At 61.5% G+C, this 12881-nt stretch overlaps 1 long non-coding RNA gene across 2 annotated transcripts; it reads left to right on the forward strand.

The window, feature by feature from the left end:
- The first annotated feature begins 708 nt into the window (after window positions 1-708).
- LOC131512922 (uncharacterized) lies at window positions 709-8202 on the forward strand. 2 transcript variants are annotated; one of them, XR_009262383.1, is made up of 4 exons: window positions 709-1000; window positions 1997-2072; window positions 2461-2595; window positions 6186-8202. It is a non-coding gene; the product is annotated as an uncharacterized LOC131512922 (long non-coding RNA). The 2 variants fall into 2 exon arrangements; XR_009262384.1 differs by lacking the exon at window positions 709-1000 and adding an exon at window positions 1171-1395.
- Window positions 8203-12881: the final 4679 nt, after the last annotated feature.

A 12881-nucleotide genomic window follows, 5' to 3' on the forward strand; every position in this document is an offset into this window, starting at 1 on the left:
AAGGACTCTTAGGGTCTGAGATGCTTGATGGGGCCAGGACAGCACCCCCCATCATACATGAGCCCCCAGGAGTGGGGGGAACAGCCGCCCAGGTTCTTGTCCTGGCCCTGCCCCAACCGAGCTTGCCCTGGGCCAGCCACCATCCCCCGGCCTCGGTGTCTCGATCTGGTCCCGAGACACCAGCTTGGGCCAGTTCGGTGAGCTCATAATCAGGACAGGGGACCTTGTTCCTCCTGCTCACCTGGCCTCGTGGGCTGAACCGTGGCCCCAGGAGAGATGTCCACCCAGCCCTGTGAATGTGACCTTCGTGCGACAAGAGCCTTGGCGGGCGTGATTAGGGTCAAGATGAGACCATCCTGGCCGGTGGGGAGGGGACATGACCCAGCGACGGATAAAAGCACACACAGACTCACCGGGAAAAGGCGGAGGCCGGAGGGATGTGTGTGTGGGAGCACCGAGGGCTGTCAGCAAGGCCCCGAGGCTGGGAGAGGACCCCCCTCCCCGGAGCCCTCAGAAGGAACCGGCCCTGCCCACGCGTGATTTTAGCCTCCCAATGTGTTGATCTGTTACGGCTGCCCCGGAAACAGGTACAAGCACAGAGCCCGACACGGGGCTCAAACTCAAAAACCACGAGATCATGACCTGAGTTGGACGCTTAACCGACTGAGCCGCCCAGATTCTTGGATTTTCAGAGGAGAGCAGACTGTGACCAGTGCTCCTTGTAAGCAAGGACAAGGCCGCGGGGACGCACGTGATAAGGAAGACTCGTGTCCTTGTGCTCGGGACCCAGCCCCGCAGTCTGTATCACGGACAGCGCACGGGGTCTGGCCTCCAGGCAGCCACGGCGTGGCTCGGGGGACAAGATCTCCCACCTGGGGCCGAGGGCAGCACAGGACAGCATGCGCTGGAACAAGTGGTGGCCCTGAGGCCAGTGGGTGAGCTCTGGGTGAACGTGGGTCCTTCCTGGTCTGGTGCTTGGAGGAGGAAGCTTTCCGAGCAGGTAAACTGAGGCGCATGCCCAGGGCGTTGGGCTGAGGAAAAGAGAGTGTGGGCAGGCCAGAGCTGTGGGAAGGGGGATTCGAGCTGCCGCGGGTGGTCCCTCGTGGGAGGCTTGTGGGGGGGGGCACCTTCCAGGGAGCGCCCTGGAAGGTGACAGGAGGCCACAGGGTTTTAGCTCTGGGGGGGACATCGGGGGACACCTTTGCAGCAGGCCCTTTGCAAGGATACAGTGTCGGATCTGTGAGGTGACTCACACTTTCCTGCCCTAGAGCGGCAGGGGTGGTGGTAAGGAAGGGCTGGGAAGGTCACACGGGGGAGGCGCGAGAGGCAGTGGGGTCACATAGCTCAATCCGAACCCGGCTCGGGCTGGAGCCTCCACGGGACACCAAAGAGAAGGTATCGGGAAGCGGACGTTTCCTCCACGAGCTTTAGTCCCTGTGTTTTCCAGGAGGGTCCTCGGGGGACACTTTCATCTCCGTGAAATTGCAGGTTTGCCGTGGCGGCCAGGGCTCCTGCCAAGTCCCTCAATTAGCCAGAGGCCTCTGGTGGCTGTGGGGAGCCCGCTGCGGGAGAGAATGCGCTTCTGCTCCCTCCTCCTGGGGCCCGACCCCGGGATGCTTGCATCATGGAAACTGCTTCTAGAAACCCCATGGCCTGAGCCGCCCCGCTCCTGGGGAGACCGGAATGCCAGCTCAGCGGGCAGCACCCGGGCGAGCGTGCCTCCTGCCTCTCCCCCGGGACTCCCCTCGCTCCGCAGGGCTGGTGACCAAGAGCTGTGATGTCACCGTCACCCTATGAGGCTGCCAGGCGCCCGGCGTGAAGGCTCCTCCTGGCCAGCTCGGCACTGACGCAAATCAAAAGCTTCCAGCTCTCTGAGCGGCGGCCACCGTCCTCAGCCGGCAGCTCTGTGGTCCAGCACGGGGGCGGCAGGGGGGAGGGTGGCGGGCAGAGGGCTCCAGCGGGCCTGGCATCTGAGATAATCAGCTGCTTTTTAAAGGGCGGCCAGCGTGGCATGTGGGACTCCCCGGAGGTCAAGAGGGGCCAGCCCCGCCCCCCCCGCAGCCCCTGGCAAGGTCAGCCGTGCGCCGCGGGGCCTCAGACGTCGCCTGCCAGGCCACCTCCTGCCCCACGTCCCCAGCCAGAGGGTGCCTGGGGTCCTTGGGCTCCAGGCAGGGCTATTTGCCTGGAGTGGCGCTGGCAGCGTGGGAGGAAGTCAGGCCAGATGAACCCACCCCAGGGCGAATGGGAGCAGGGGCCGGGGCAGCCTCTGCACGGCATCCCGCAGGGCTGGGGCGGGACCCCCCTCCCACCCCGTGCACTGGCCTCCGCCTGGAGCCGCACCGCCTGGCCCTCCTTGGCTTCCCGGGGCGGTTCTCGGACATGGGACACGTGTCCAGGGCTCCTCCTGGGAGTGTGGGGAGCTGGGCTTGGAGGTCACGAGAACCCGGGGTGCCCTTCCAGACGCCTGTGGATGAGAGCCACCATGGGACCCTGACTGCCCTGGAAGAGGCCAGCCTGCCGGGATGTTCTGTTCTTCCTTAAAGACACACGCACGTGAACACGCTCCCACACCCACACGTGCACGCACAAATGCAGGTGAGTGTGAGCACGTGCGCACACGCTTACACTCACACGTGGGCACACACACACCGTGGGTGTGGTTGCTTTCCCCATTCGGATCAGCACTGGCTTCAATCGACAGGGCACTTGGCGGGATTTGACCGCTTCTAGCACAGCATGAGGACCCTCTCCTCTCTTCCTGCCCCCCCCCCCACCCCGACACCGTGCAGGCAGAACCACAGCCCTCTGGCCTGGACTTGATGGCCACGGAAGAACAGAATATCCAGGGGCCACGAGTAGCCACCCGGGAGGGTGACAGTGAGACAGCAGTGGGGGGTCCGGGTGGAAGGACGCGTCAGGAGCTGAGGACAACGATGCCAGGGCCTACCTCCCGGCCACGTTTGCCCTCAACCGGCACCCGGGCCGGGAAGTGCACAGTCCCGACGCTTTGGACCGGCCACTGGCAAACAACCCCGGGGCGTCGCAGGTGCAGGCTGGGGGGGCGGAGGCAGGCTGGGGGCATATGGAGAAAAACCCTGTCACACAGCCCGAGCTCACCCTGGGGGTCACACTGTGGGGTGTGGGACACAGCAGCCCGTCTCCTCTTGGCCACTGCGATGTCACCCTTGTGGGTGGCCCTTGGAGCGGGGAGCCCCTCCCCATGGAAGAGCCTGTGGGGCGTTCTGCCTTGCGGCAGGACCACCTGGGTGGCTGGGAGGCTGGATCTCTCCCTTCCCGTCCAAGGGCTCCGCCCAAGGGAGAGACACCTGCTGCTGGCTGTGAAGACACAGGTCCGGGGTCCCTGCAGCCTGGGGTCACCCTCCAGCACCATCTCGGAATCACGGCCTCAGGAAACAGGGTCACTCACGAGGTCAAGGGCTGGTGAGTACTGACTCTGAACACTAAATCTGTCTGTCGCTGCCGTCGCTCTCCTTCCTGACCTGCACTACAATCCTGCTGCGCTGTTCTGGATGTTTCCAGCAGCCGTCCCACGCAGCTCTGGGCCTTTCTCCACGCAAACGGTCGAGAGGCAGGCACAGAGCTGATGGGGACTGCCGGCAGAAGCGTCCAGAACAGTGCAGCGGGATTGCAGCGGGCTCGGAAGAGAAGACAGCCTGAGCTCTGGGCAGAAAGACGTACAGGGCAGGTTGGGCCTTGCGGGAGACCTCCAGGCTAGCCGGCGCTCCTGGAGTTTGGCCCCTGAACCGGATCCTCCGCGTGGGAGTGGGCCAACCCCCCGACACGCACACTCGCCGGCAGCCCTGTGTCCTCAGGCCAGCAGGGCAGAGCCTCCCGGGCCCGGCAGCCCACCTGGCCCCCGGCGCCCCGGCTCATCGGGAGGGAGCCGTTCTTTGCAGGCAGGGCGTCCCCGCCCACGGCCTCCCTTCCGCTGCCCTCTTTCTGCTCTCCGGGCTGAAGTTGGCCTTTGTGTTGTTTTGTTCTAGTAACCGAAACAACTGGCACAGTCCGCATCGGCCGGCGGGCAGTCGGCCGATGGTCACGCTGTCCACGTGGCCGGGCTGTCGGCTGTCATGTGCAAGTGGGGACGGGGCTGGGGGGAGAGAGGAGCCTAGCAGGGGCTCCCCCAGGCCCGGCAAAGGCACCCCAGGAATGGGAGGACGCCCCTCCCCACCCCACTTCTGGTTTTCCAGATGGAAAAGCCGGCAGGAGGGACTGAGCGAACCAGCCGCCCGCCCCCACCCTCCCCTCCCTCTGGAGACCCGGGCGCCCAGCCCTGCGCCCCCAACCGAGGGGACATTTCTTCCGGTCCTTCTGGCCCAGCGGCCAAGCCGCCAGCGTCTGTTTTCCCGCCGGCTCCCCGTGGGGCCGCATGGCAGCGCCCCAAAGTCGGTATCCGCACACACTCCAACCTGCCCTTCAGTTTATAAGACGTCAATATTTGCTCTTCCATTGAGAAAATAGTCAGAGGTTTTCCTTTAAGTGCTCTGTACACATCGGTGCCCTTCAAAGCACATGCTGTGCTCTTTCTACACCGTGGAAAGGAGGAAGCCTGGCCTGTGGCTCCCGGCACAAAGCAGCCCTCCCATATTGTCCCCGCCGGCCTGAATGTTCTAGAAGCCAGGGCACCTGGGGAAAGGAGGACAGCAGGAGCCCCTGGCCCGACACCAATGCCAGGAGGAGGCAGGCGTGGTCATTCTGAGCCACAGGCATCCCAGCCGGGCCCCAGTCCTGGCCCGCAGGCTGACCACCAGCCCACATGGGAGGTTTGGTCTGAAAGGGAGCGTTTCTGGGCTCCAGGTTCTCACAGGGCCTTTGCCAGAGAAGCGTTCATCGGTGAGACAGAGAGAGAGGAGAGAGAGAGAGAGAGAGAGAGGCCCTGCCTGGGCGTGGAAGGTCTGCATTTTACACTCAGCCTCTCACTAGACGCCTGACCCCCTGCTTACCCTCTCCAGGCCCCGGTTCTCTTACGTGTGGAAGGGGGGCACATGGAGCCCACGGTATGCACCTCTCCACAGCGAGGCGTGGCCACAGCAGGGGTAGTTTGGCCGTGAGGTTTGGCAGGTGTTCCACACCTGGTAACTGGTACCGGCTCATCATTGGCTCTGGGCTCCGGAACCTCTCTCGAGCCTGAGCCGAATCGAGGCCTAGAAGGACATCATGTGACATGCCAGCGCACAGTAGGCCCTCTCTAACAGCTTTGCCTGAATCCACACGACAAACAGATGAACGGTGACACAAATCGCTGTGGCCGTGCTCTCTGGCTGCCCCCGGGCCCCCTTGCCCTGAGCGCAGGCACCCACGGGAATGCCACACGGGCACCAGCAGGCTGGCCTCCCTTCTGGTGACATTTACACCACAGCCTCCCGCATATGTGGGCCCCCGGCGGTCCTGAAAGTGGCTACACGGGCACAGACAGCTTGCTTCCTAATTTCTGGACGCCCGGGGCCCCTCAGACCTAGACGGACACACTCCTGGGCCCCAGCCCCCACCAGAGCCTCCCCTGCTCGCGAGCCCTCGTCCTCTTCAAAGCGGCTCCTGCAGCAATCAGGCCACCTTCTGGCTGGGGGGCTGCGGGATGTGGGACTGAACCCACGAGGACCCCCGTAGATCCCAGGTCCAGCGGCAGGGGAAGGTGCTGGGCCACCCGGGCCCCTGGGACCTCATTCAGGCCATTGGCTCACCCTGCTGGGCCCAGGTCCCCTGTTTCTGGGAGACGATTCTGCGTGTTGCCTAGGATGACGTCGGTAAAAAAGCTTGCTTCCTGCCTGGGGCTCTGAGGACCAGGTCTGCCGTCACGCCTATGACAGAGTTCTGCGGGCCCTCTGGAGTTGACATGAGCTGTCCTGGGGCTGGCTGGGGGAAGGCGGTTCCTTGTTTCTTTTTCTGCAGCAGGAGCAGAGGTTTAAGTAACAGATGGCCTGAGGCCTGAGGGGTGGTGGTGGGGTGGGGGGGCAAAGGTGGTCAACCCCGTGGGCCTGTGGGAACCAAGTGGTGGCCATGTGGGTAACTGGGGCATTTAAATAAGGAAACACTCAGGTCTGATCACAAGCCTATGAGTGTGTGGGGGGCTTTCCCTTTCTTTCTCCTTCTAGAAAGCTCTCCTCCGCCTGGAGCCCCTCCAGACCAGGCTCTCCCTTCTTATTTCTGCCCCCTTCCTCCTTCAGGAAGCAGCCCTGACCCTCACCCTCCTGCTTGCTCCCCTTGGGTCTCCAGCCTCCAGGGGACCCCTCTCGAGGGTCTGCTGACATCCTGCCACCCTAGTCTGCCCGGACTCCTCTCCACCTGTCTGGAAGACAGGGCCGCTTCCTGACAGGTGTTCCTCTGCCTTCCACATCCTGGAAGCTTCCCCAGGGCTGAAAATGCCTGGTGAGTGGCAGGCCAGCCTCAGGTGGACTATGTGGGGCCTCCACGGTCCAGAGGTTTCCAGCTGGTGTCCCGCTCAGTCGTCCGATGGCCAGTCGCCCGTGTCCACCTTGGAGCTGAGTTGGGCCGGGAGATAGCAGAGTGGGAAGCCCAGAGAACGTTCTAGGCGGGCCTGCCAGGGACAGGGAGTGAGCGCCTCTGTCTGGGAGGCCCGTGGGAGGCTATTGGTCCAACGGCACTGCCAGAGGACGTGTGTGAATCCCAACTCCCGAGGCAGACGGCTTCGGAGGTGTGGGCCACCGCCTGCCTCTGACGCGGCTCGTTCTGTTCGCCTCTGCTTCCTGGCCCGCTGCGGGTGGAGTCCCCTGCCAGGAACGATGGTGCCACCTGGCTCCGTCCTCGACGCTCTGACGTCTGCACTCCGCCGTTTGGGCCAAGATGGAAACCAAGCGGAATGTTCCCGACGTGGGATCTCCTTGTCCCACGGTCCCGTGGCACCCGAGCCACGTCGAGTGGGAAGGAGAGCCGTCCCTCCCCGGGTCCTCCTTCCCCTCTGGGAGCCTCGTCCACTGTTGGTTTTGGGGGAAAGTGGAGTCTGCAGAACTCTCTGGCCCCTTACGACAGACAGGCAGGAGTGGTGAGACGAGGGCTCAGGTGGTCTGAGTCCTAGCGGGGGCTGAGGACCACACACGGATCCCCCACCACCTCTACGTGGCTCACACCCACCCCAGCCATCTCCCACCACAGTACTTCCGGCACCCCACCCCCCGCCCCCCACCGGCTCTATGGCTGGGACCACGGGCCTCCCCCTGCCCCCAGGACCCTGCTGGGAAGTCGGGAAAGTCTGGCCCCACACCAACCGAAACATGACCCCGGAAGCCCAGGCTCGGCCCCACTGATTCATCAGCGGAGCAAACTTCCTGCCCCCACCTGCCCCCACTCGGCTCACGCTCCCGTCAGCCAGAGCTCGGGGAAGAGGGTGAGGCCCTCCTGCTTGCACAGCGTCCCGGCTCCGACCCCATGAGGCTGGACGTCTGCTAGGCCGATGACGGATGTGACCACAGGCAGACAGTGGGCATCAGGGCCACAGAAGCCTGGGATCCGGCGGAAGAGGCCTTAAGATCAGCAGGCCACGGGGCGCCGTGTGGGGCGGCAGGGATCGGACGCAGCGTCAGCTTTTTAAGTCCTGTGTGGATTTTCCTGCACATTAGCAAAAAGCGTAGAGCATCAAAACCTCGACGGAAGGATTTCATCTCTTGTGGCCGAAGACTGGTGAGGAGGGCCGTTAGCCCCCGGCTGGCCGAACGGAAAGCGCCAGGCGCGTCGTGGACCGGCCCGGCTGAAATTCTGCCGTGGCCGGTGGGTGACGGAGGCGTGGGGAGCATCCATCTAGCCCAGGGCTCTGCGAACTGTTTCTGGAAAGGGCCAGAGGGTAAATATTTAGGCTCTGTGGCCAGCGGTCTCTGCTACATCCTCTCTGTTGCAAAAGTCACAGGAGACACGACGTGAACGAGTGGGCGTGGCCGAGCCACAATGAAACTTGATTTATGGACCTGAAATCTGACTTGGGTGCAGCCTCCACAGGTCGTCTTCCCCTCCCCCCACCCCAGCCACTTACGAATGTTAAAACCGGGGCACCCGCGCGGCTCGGTCGGTTGAGCATCTGACTTTGGCTCAGCTCACGATCTCACGGTTGGTGGGTCGGAGCCCCGCGTCGGGCTCTGTGCTGACAGCTCGGAGCCTGCTGTGGATCATGTGTCTCCCTCCCTCTCTCTGCCCCTCTCAAAATAAATAAATAAACTTTAAAAATGACTAAATAAATAAAATGTTAAAACCCTTCTTGGCCAGGGGTCAGACACAAACAGGCCAAACTTGGGCCGTGACAGCACAGCCTGTGGGCAGAGTGCAGACTTCAGAGTTTAACGCTCTCGGCTAGGACGAGGTGACAGTCCCAGAGACGGGGGACTTGCCCAGTCCACGAACGCAGTGGCAGAGACTGGTCCGAGGCCCAGCCCTGCACTCAGATGCACCTCCTGCTTCTGTTTTCTGGGGCTGTCGATGGGGGCGGGGGGAGCTGGTAGTGGCTGTTGGATCTGTGTGACACCCTCCTGACCTCAGCAGCACCCTCTGTTCCTTCGGGAGCAGGAGTAGTCCGACTCTGGGTGGTTCTGGAGGCAGCCCGTCTCAGAACCAGCCCCCAAGGACCCCAGAGACCCGCACGGCAACCCCAGGTTGGCCAAGGTAGCACCGTCTCCCGGCATGTGCACTGGCTCAGGGGGTGGCTGACCAGCAGGAGCCTCGGGGCCATCCCTGGACATGGGGAGGAAGGGGCTGTAGTTCCTCTGGGGTCTTGAAGCTGGACCACCTTGCAGGCCTTGGGGGGCCGCGGCCAGGACCCCCTCTTCCAGGCAGCTGAAGGAGTCCCATCTGCAGAGGGAGAGAAAGAGCCCCCACCGGGACAGGAATGTGGACCCTGCCCTAGAGTGCCTCCAGAGGAGCCCAGAACACACACTAGCCTTGCTCCTGTATGTGGCCTGCGCCTCGCAGAGGCCCTGCCACTCACACCCGAGGCCCTCCCCTCGGTGCCTCTGTGGCTCAAGGCCCTGATCGGCCCTTAACCCCTCCAGAGGGCCCCAGAACCACACATGGCAACAGATGAGCCTTAGGACCCGGCAGCCGTGCCGGAATATTCCAAAGGCCCCGGAGGCTGTCAGAGACCGAGAGTGTGATCAAAATCCCCAAATGTTCCAGGACAGGAAACCAGTTTCACCCTCAGTGCTTCCCCCGCTGACGGCCACTTCAAACCCGGCCGCCGCACAACCACAGACTCGCCGCCGTTCCGAAAACTGCCGCACGTCGTCCCGGGCACACGGCGGCTGGCAGAGGCCCGAGTAAAAGATCGGTCTTCTAGATTAAAGCATGCGTCCTCTGTGGCGGTGCCTTGTTCTGCCCCCGAGGGGAGCGGGCAAGACTGAATAGAGAGGAGGTCCAGCCGGCACCGCGCGGACTCTGCAGCCCCTTCGACGGGCGGGGACCGCAGCCTGGCAGGTGCGCCCGCCTGCTCGGCACCGTGGGTTACGGGGCTGGTTATGGGGCTCCCGTCGGGAAGGGCTGGCTGAGTCGGGAGCCGGCTGTGCAGGTGGTGTCGACGGGACCCGTTGGCCTTGATGAAAGCAGCCGTTGCCTGCGGACAAAGACGATGAGAGGGTAGCCTCTCTCACCTTCTCTGGGGAAACTGAGGCTGCAGGGCAAGGGCCTGGGCGCCACGTGGCACTGTTGGGACCCAGCTCCGGCCTCTGGGCTGCCAGGAGGTGTTCTTCCTGTGCCCCAAAGAAGGCGGGGAACATGGTCATTTTGGAATGTGAGCCGTGAGGGACCCCCTTTTCCTTTAAAGTTTATTTATTTATTTAGAGAGAACCAAGGGGGGAGGGGCAGAGAGAGAGAGAAGGGGCCAGAAGATCCAAAGCAGGCTCTGCGCTAACAGCACCCGGCCCGACGCAGGGCTCGAACTCGCAAACTGTGAGACCGTGACTTGAGCCAAAGTCGGAGACTCAGCCTGCGCACCCACCCGGGCCGACGTGTGCACACAAAGGCCAGGTCCCCAGAGGCAGAGCCTGGAAGCCAATTCCGGGAGAAGTAGGAGGCGCCATCGGGAACTGTCGGGCACAGACCCTGAAGTCTGGCTCGGCGGGCTCCTCCTTCCCACATCCCTGCTTAAGTGTGGAACGTTCCGGAGAGCACTTGGTCAGGCAGGGAGCCATCAGCCCCGCGATAGCTGAGCCTGTGTGCGGGTGAGGCTGGCCCGCTCCGAGCCATCCCCGAAATGCCTCGAGGCGAAGGGGGTCGTTTAGATGTCTGGTTCTCTCAGTTCTGCGTGAAAAACTGTCTAGCCTCGTAGTTTTTATTACATGTTTGCTATGTGTGTAGACCTTGCATAGGTGCAGTGAGTCCAATCGATTAGCAAAAGTGTATTCCGCCGTAATTTCTAAAGCGCCCCCGCGTAATGACTGTGGTTGAAAGTACCTGAGAAAATGTTAATAAAAGGTTTGACTCCTCTGCACATGAACTGACCTCTTGAAGGTCACAGCTGAATGGAGGCAGGGTCTGGAAACGGGAGGTACCTGGGTCACCTCGGGACATCCTCCCAGAGTGACTGTCTTCACCCCCAAACTCACCTCTGCCCCTCTTCCCCTCCCCTTCTCCCCCCTTCCCTTCCCCCCCTGCTCTCAGGGTTCGGGACCCTGAGGGGAGGGTTGGGCCCCTGGGAGTCCGTGACTAGCCATCCCTGTTTGTCCAGGACGGAGGGGACACAGGGCTTTAATGCTGAAACCAGGATTCCCGGTCACCTGAGCTGGGGGACAGTCACACCCTGGGACCGTCAGAGGACGTGGCCGCTCTGGTTGGGATTCTGACAAAGGGGCTTGGACTCTGGGGTCCTGGCTTCCCTGACAGTGCCCCGAACTCTCTGGCCAAGGGTGGTGGCCAACCCCTGGCCAGATCCTCACGCCCCAAGGGCAGGAGAGGGACGCAGGTGGCACCTGTCCCCTGTGAGCGTGGAGCGTGCTGTCCCGGGCGCTCGCTCCGCAGGGCCCGCGCCGTTATATACAGAAGAGCTGATAATTAGTCACCAGCACGATCCAGGCGTGGTTCCTCCTTTCCATTTCACGGCTCACATCTCGCCCTCCACTCCTGTACTTCCTTCCCTCCTGGGGGCTGAGATGCCAGCACGCTGAGTCACAGCTGCTTGAGCGAGGACCGCGGGGGGGGGGGGGGGGGTGCGGGGGAGGCCTGGTGGCCGGAGGGGAGGCTCGGGGCCCGTACTCAGAGGCCCACTGAGGCCATGGAGGGGGCAGCCACGAAAGTGCCTTCAACCCTTTTAGCCTGACTTTAAGAACAATGCAGAGTCATTCACACGGAATTTGAAAATAAAGAAAATTATAAGAAGCAGAAGGAAGAAAATACACTCAACTCACCACACAGTGAACACTGTCAACGCTTTTGGAATGTTTCCTTCCAGTCCTACCTGTTCCCGCACATTGTAAAAACAGAATTAAGTCTGTGTGTGTGTGTGTGTGTGTGTGCGTGTGTGGGTGTGTGCATATGCATGCATGTATGCATGTGAGTGTGTGCACACGTGCGTGTGTGTGCACGAGTGTGTCTTCTTTGAGTGTGGGTTTCTGCTCGCTTGGGGTTTAGCTCTGTCTACAGGGTGGATGGTTTTAACTACACTTCTGTATTTTCTGCAATCTTGCTGTCCTGGTGTCTGTGGCCTCCCTGGCTGGGGACAGGCGGCCCTCCCCGGGTTAGCCAGCTGCCAGAGACGGCCAGGGCTCCCACACACCGGGCGCCCCTGATGCCCCCACCTGGGATCAACCCCGGGGCACGTACCGGGCCACAAGAGACCACCTCTGCGGCTCAGAACCTGCCAGAATGGCTCAAACTGGCCCGTCCTAGGCTGGCTCCCCTGCCTTGTCTTTCCTGCAGAAAACCCAGCCCTCCCCTTGCTTCTGCCTCCCGACCCGGGCCTGGTGCTTCCCCATGTGGCCCCATGTGGTGTCGTGCCCCTTTCTCTAGTACGGAATAAAACATCTTCTTCCAACAACAGGGGTCCCTCTTGTTCTCACCTCTGTAAATGAAACCCTGGGTGCAATTCTGATACGGGATGTGTGTGTGCAGCTTGCTCCCATCACTTAACATTGTCACGTGGGTATTTCCCAAGGCCATTGATGTTCTTTTTCAATGTGATTTGTAATGAGCGTATAATACCCTCTCCCACGAGTATACCAAAATCCCTTTTGCTATCTTTGGTTTGCTTCTATTTATTTTTAATTACCCCGAGAGGAACATTTTTGTGCATCGATATTTCCCCATGTTTTGGGATCTTTCCCTAAGTCAGGTGACCAGAAATAGATGCGCTGGATCAAAGGGACATTTTCAGGGGGGACATTCATGCTGACAATGACCTCTGACGTTGCCTGCGTGTCAGCTGGAAGAGTGGCCAGCCCTGAGGATTGTCCGCTATATGAAGCTCACTAGTTCGACAGGGAGAGCCTGGTGTGGAGGTGTCGTGGTTTGTATTTAACCACTGGTCAGGTAGGGCCGTCCTCCCTGTGTTTTGTGATCACAGGCATTTGCTTTCTAGAGAATTCCTTATGCCCGTTCTTGGCCTGTCTTTCACATCATGGTCACCTAACCTGTTTTTGTTTTCACTCGGAGACACTCTTTGCGCAAGAAGGGGGTTGGTTGCAGGTTTTGAATTGCTTCTCCCCTAAAGCCTTCGTGTGTTGAAGACTTGGCCCTTTGTATCTCAGAATGTGACCTTGTCTGGAAACCGGGTCGTTGCAGATGTAATTAGACAAGAGGGGTCATATTGGAGAGGGGTGGCCCTGATCCAATACGACCGCTGGGAAATTTGGACACAGACACGTACAAGAGCACCACGTGAAGATTCAGGCAGAGATTGGGGTGGGGCGTCACCTACCAGCCCCAGAACGCCA

Source organism: Neofelis nebulosa, chromosome 5 (genome assembly GCF_028018385.1).
Source record: "Neofelis nebulosa isolate mNeoNeb1 chromosome 5, mNeoNeb1.pri, whole genome shotgun sequence".
Taxonomy (NCBI): domain Eukaryota; kingdom Metazoa; phylum Chordata; class Mammalia; order Carnivora; family Felidae; genus Neofelis; species Neofelis nebulosa.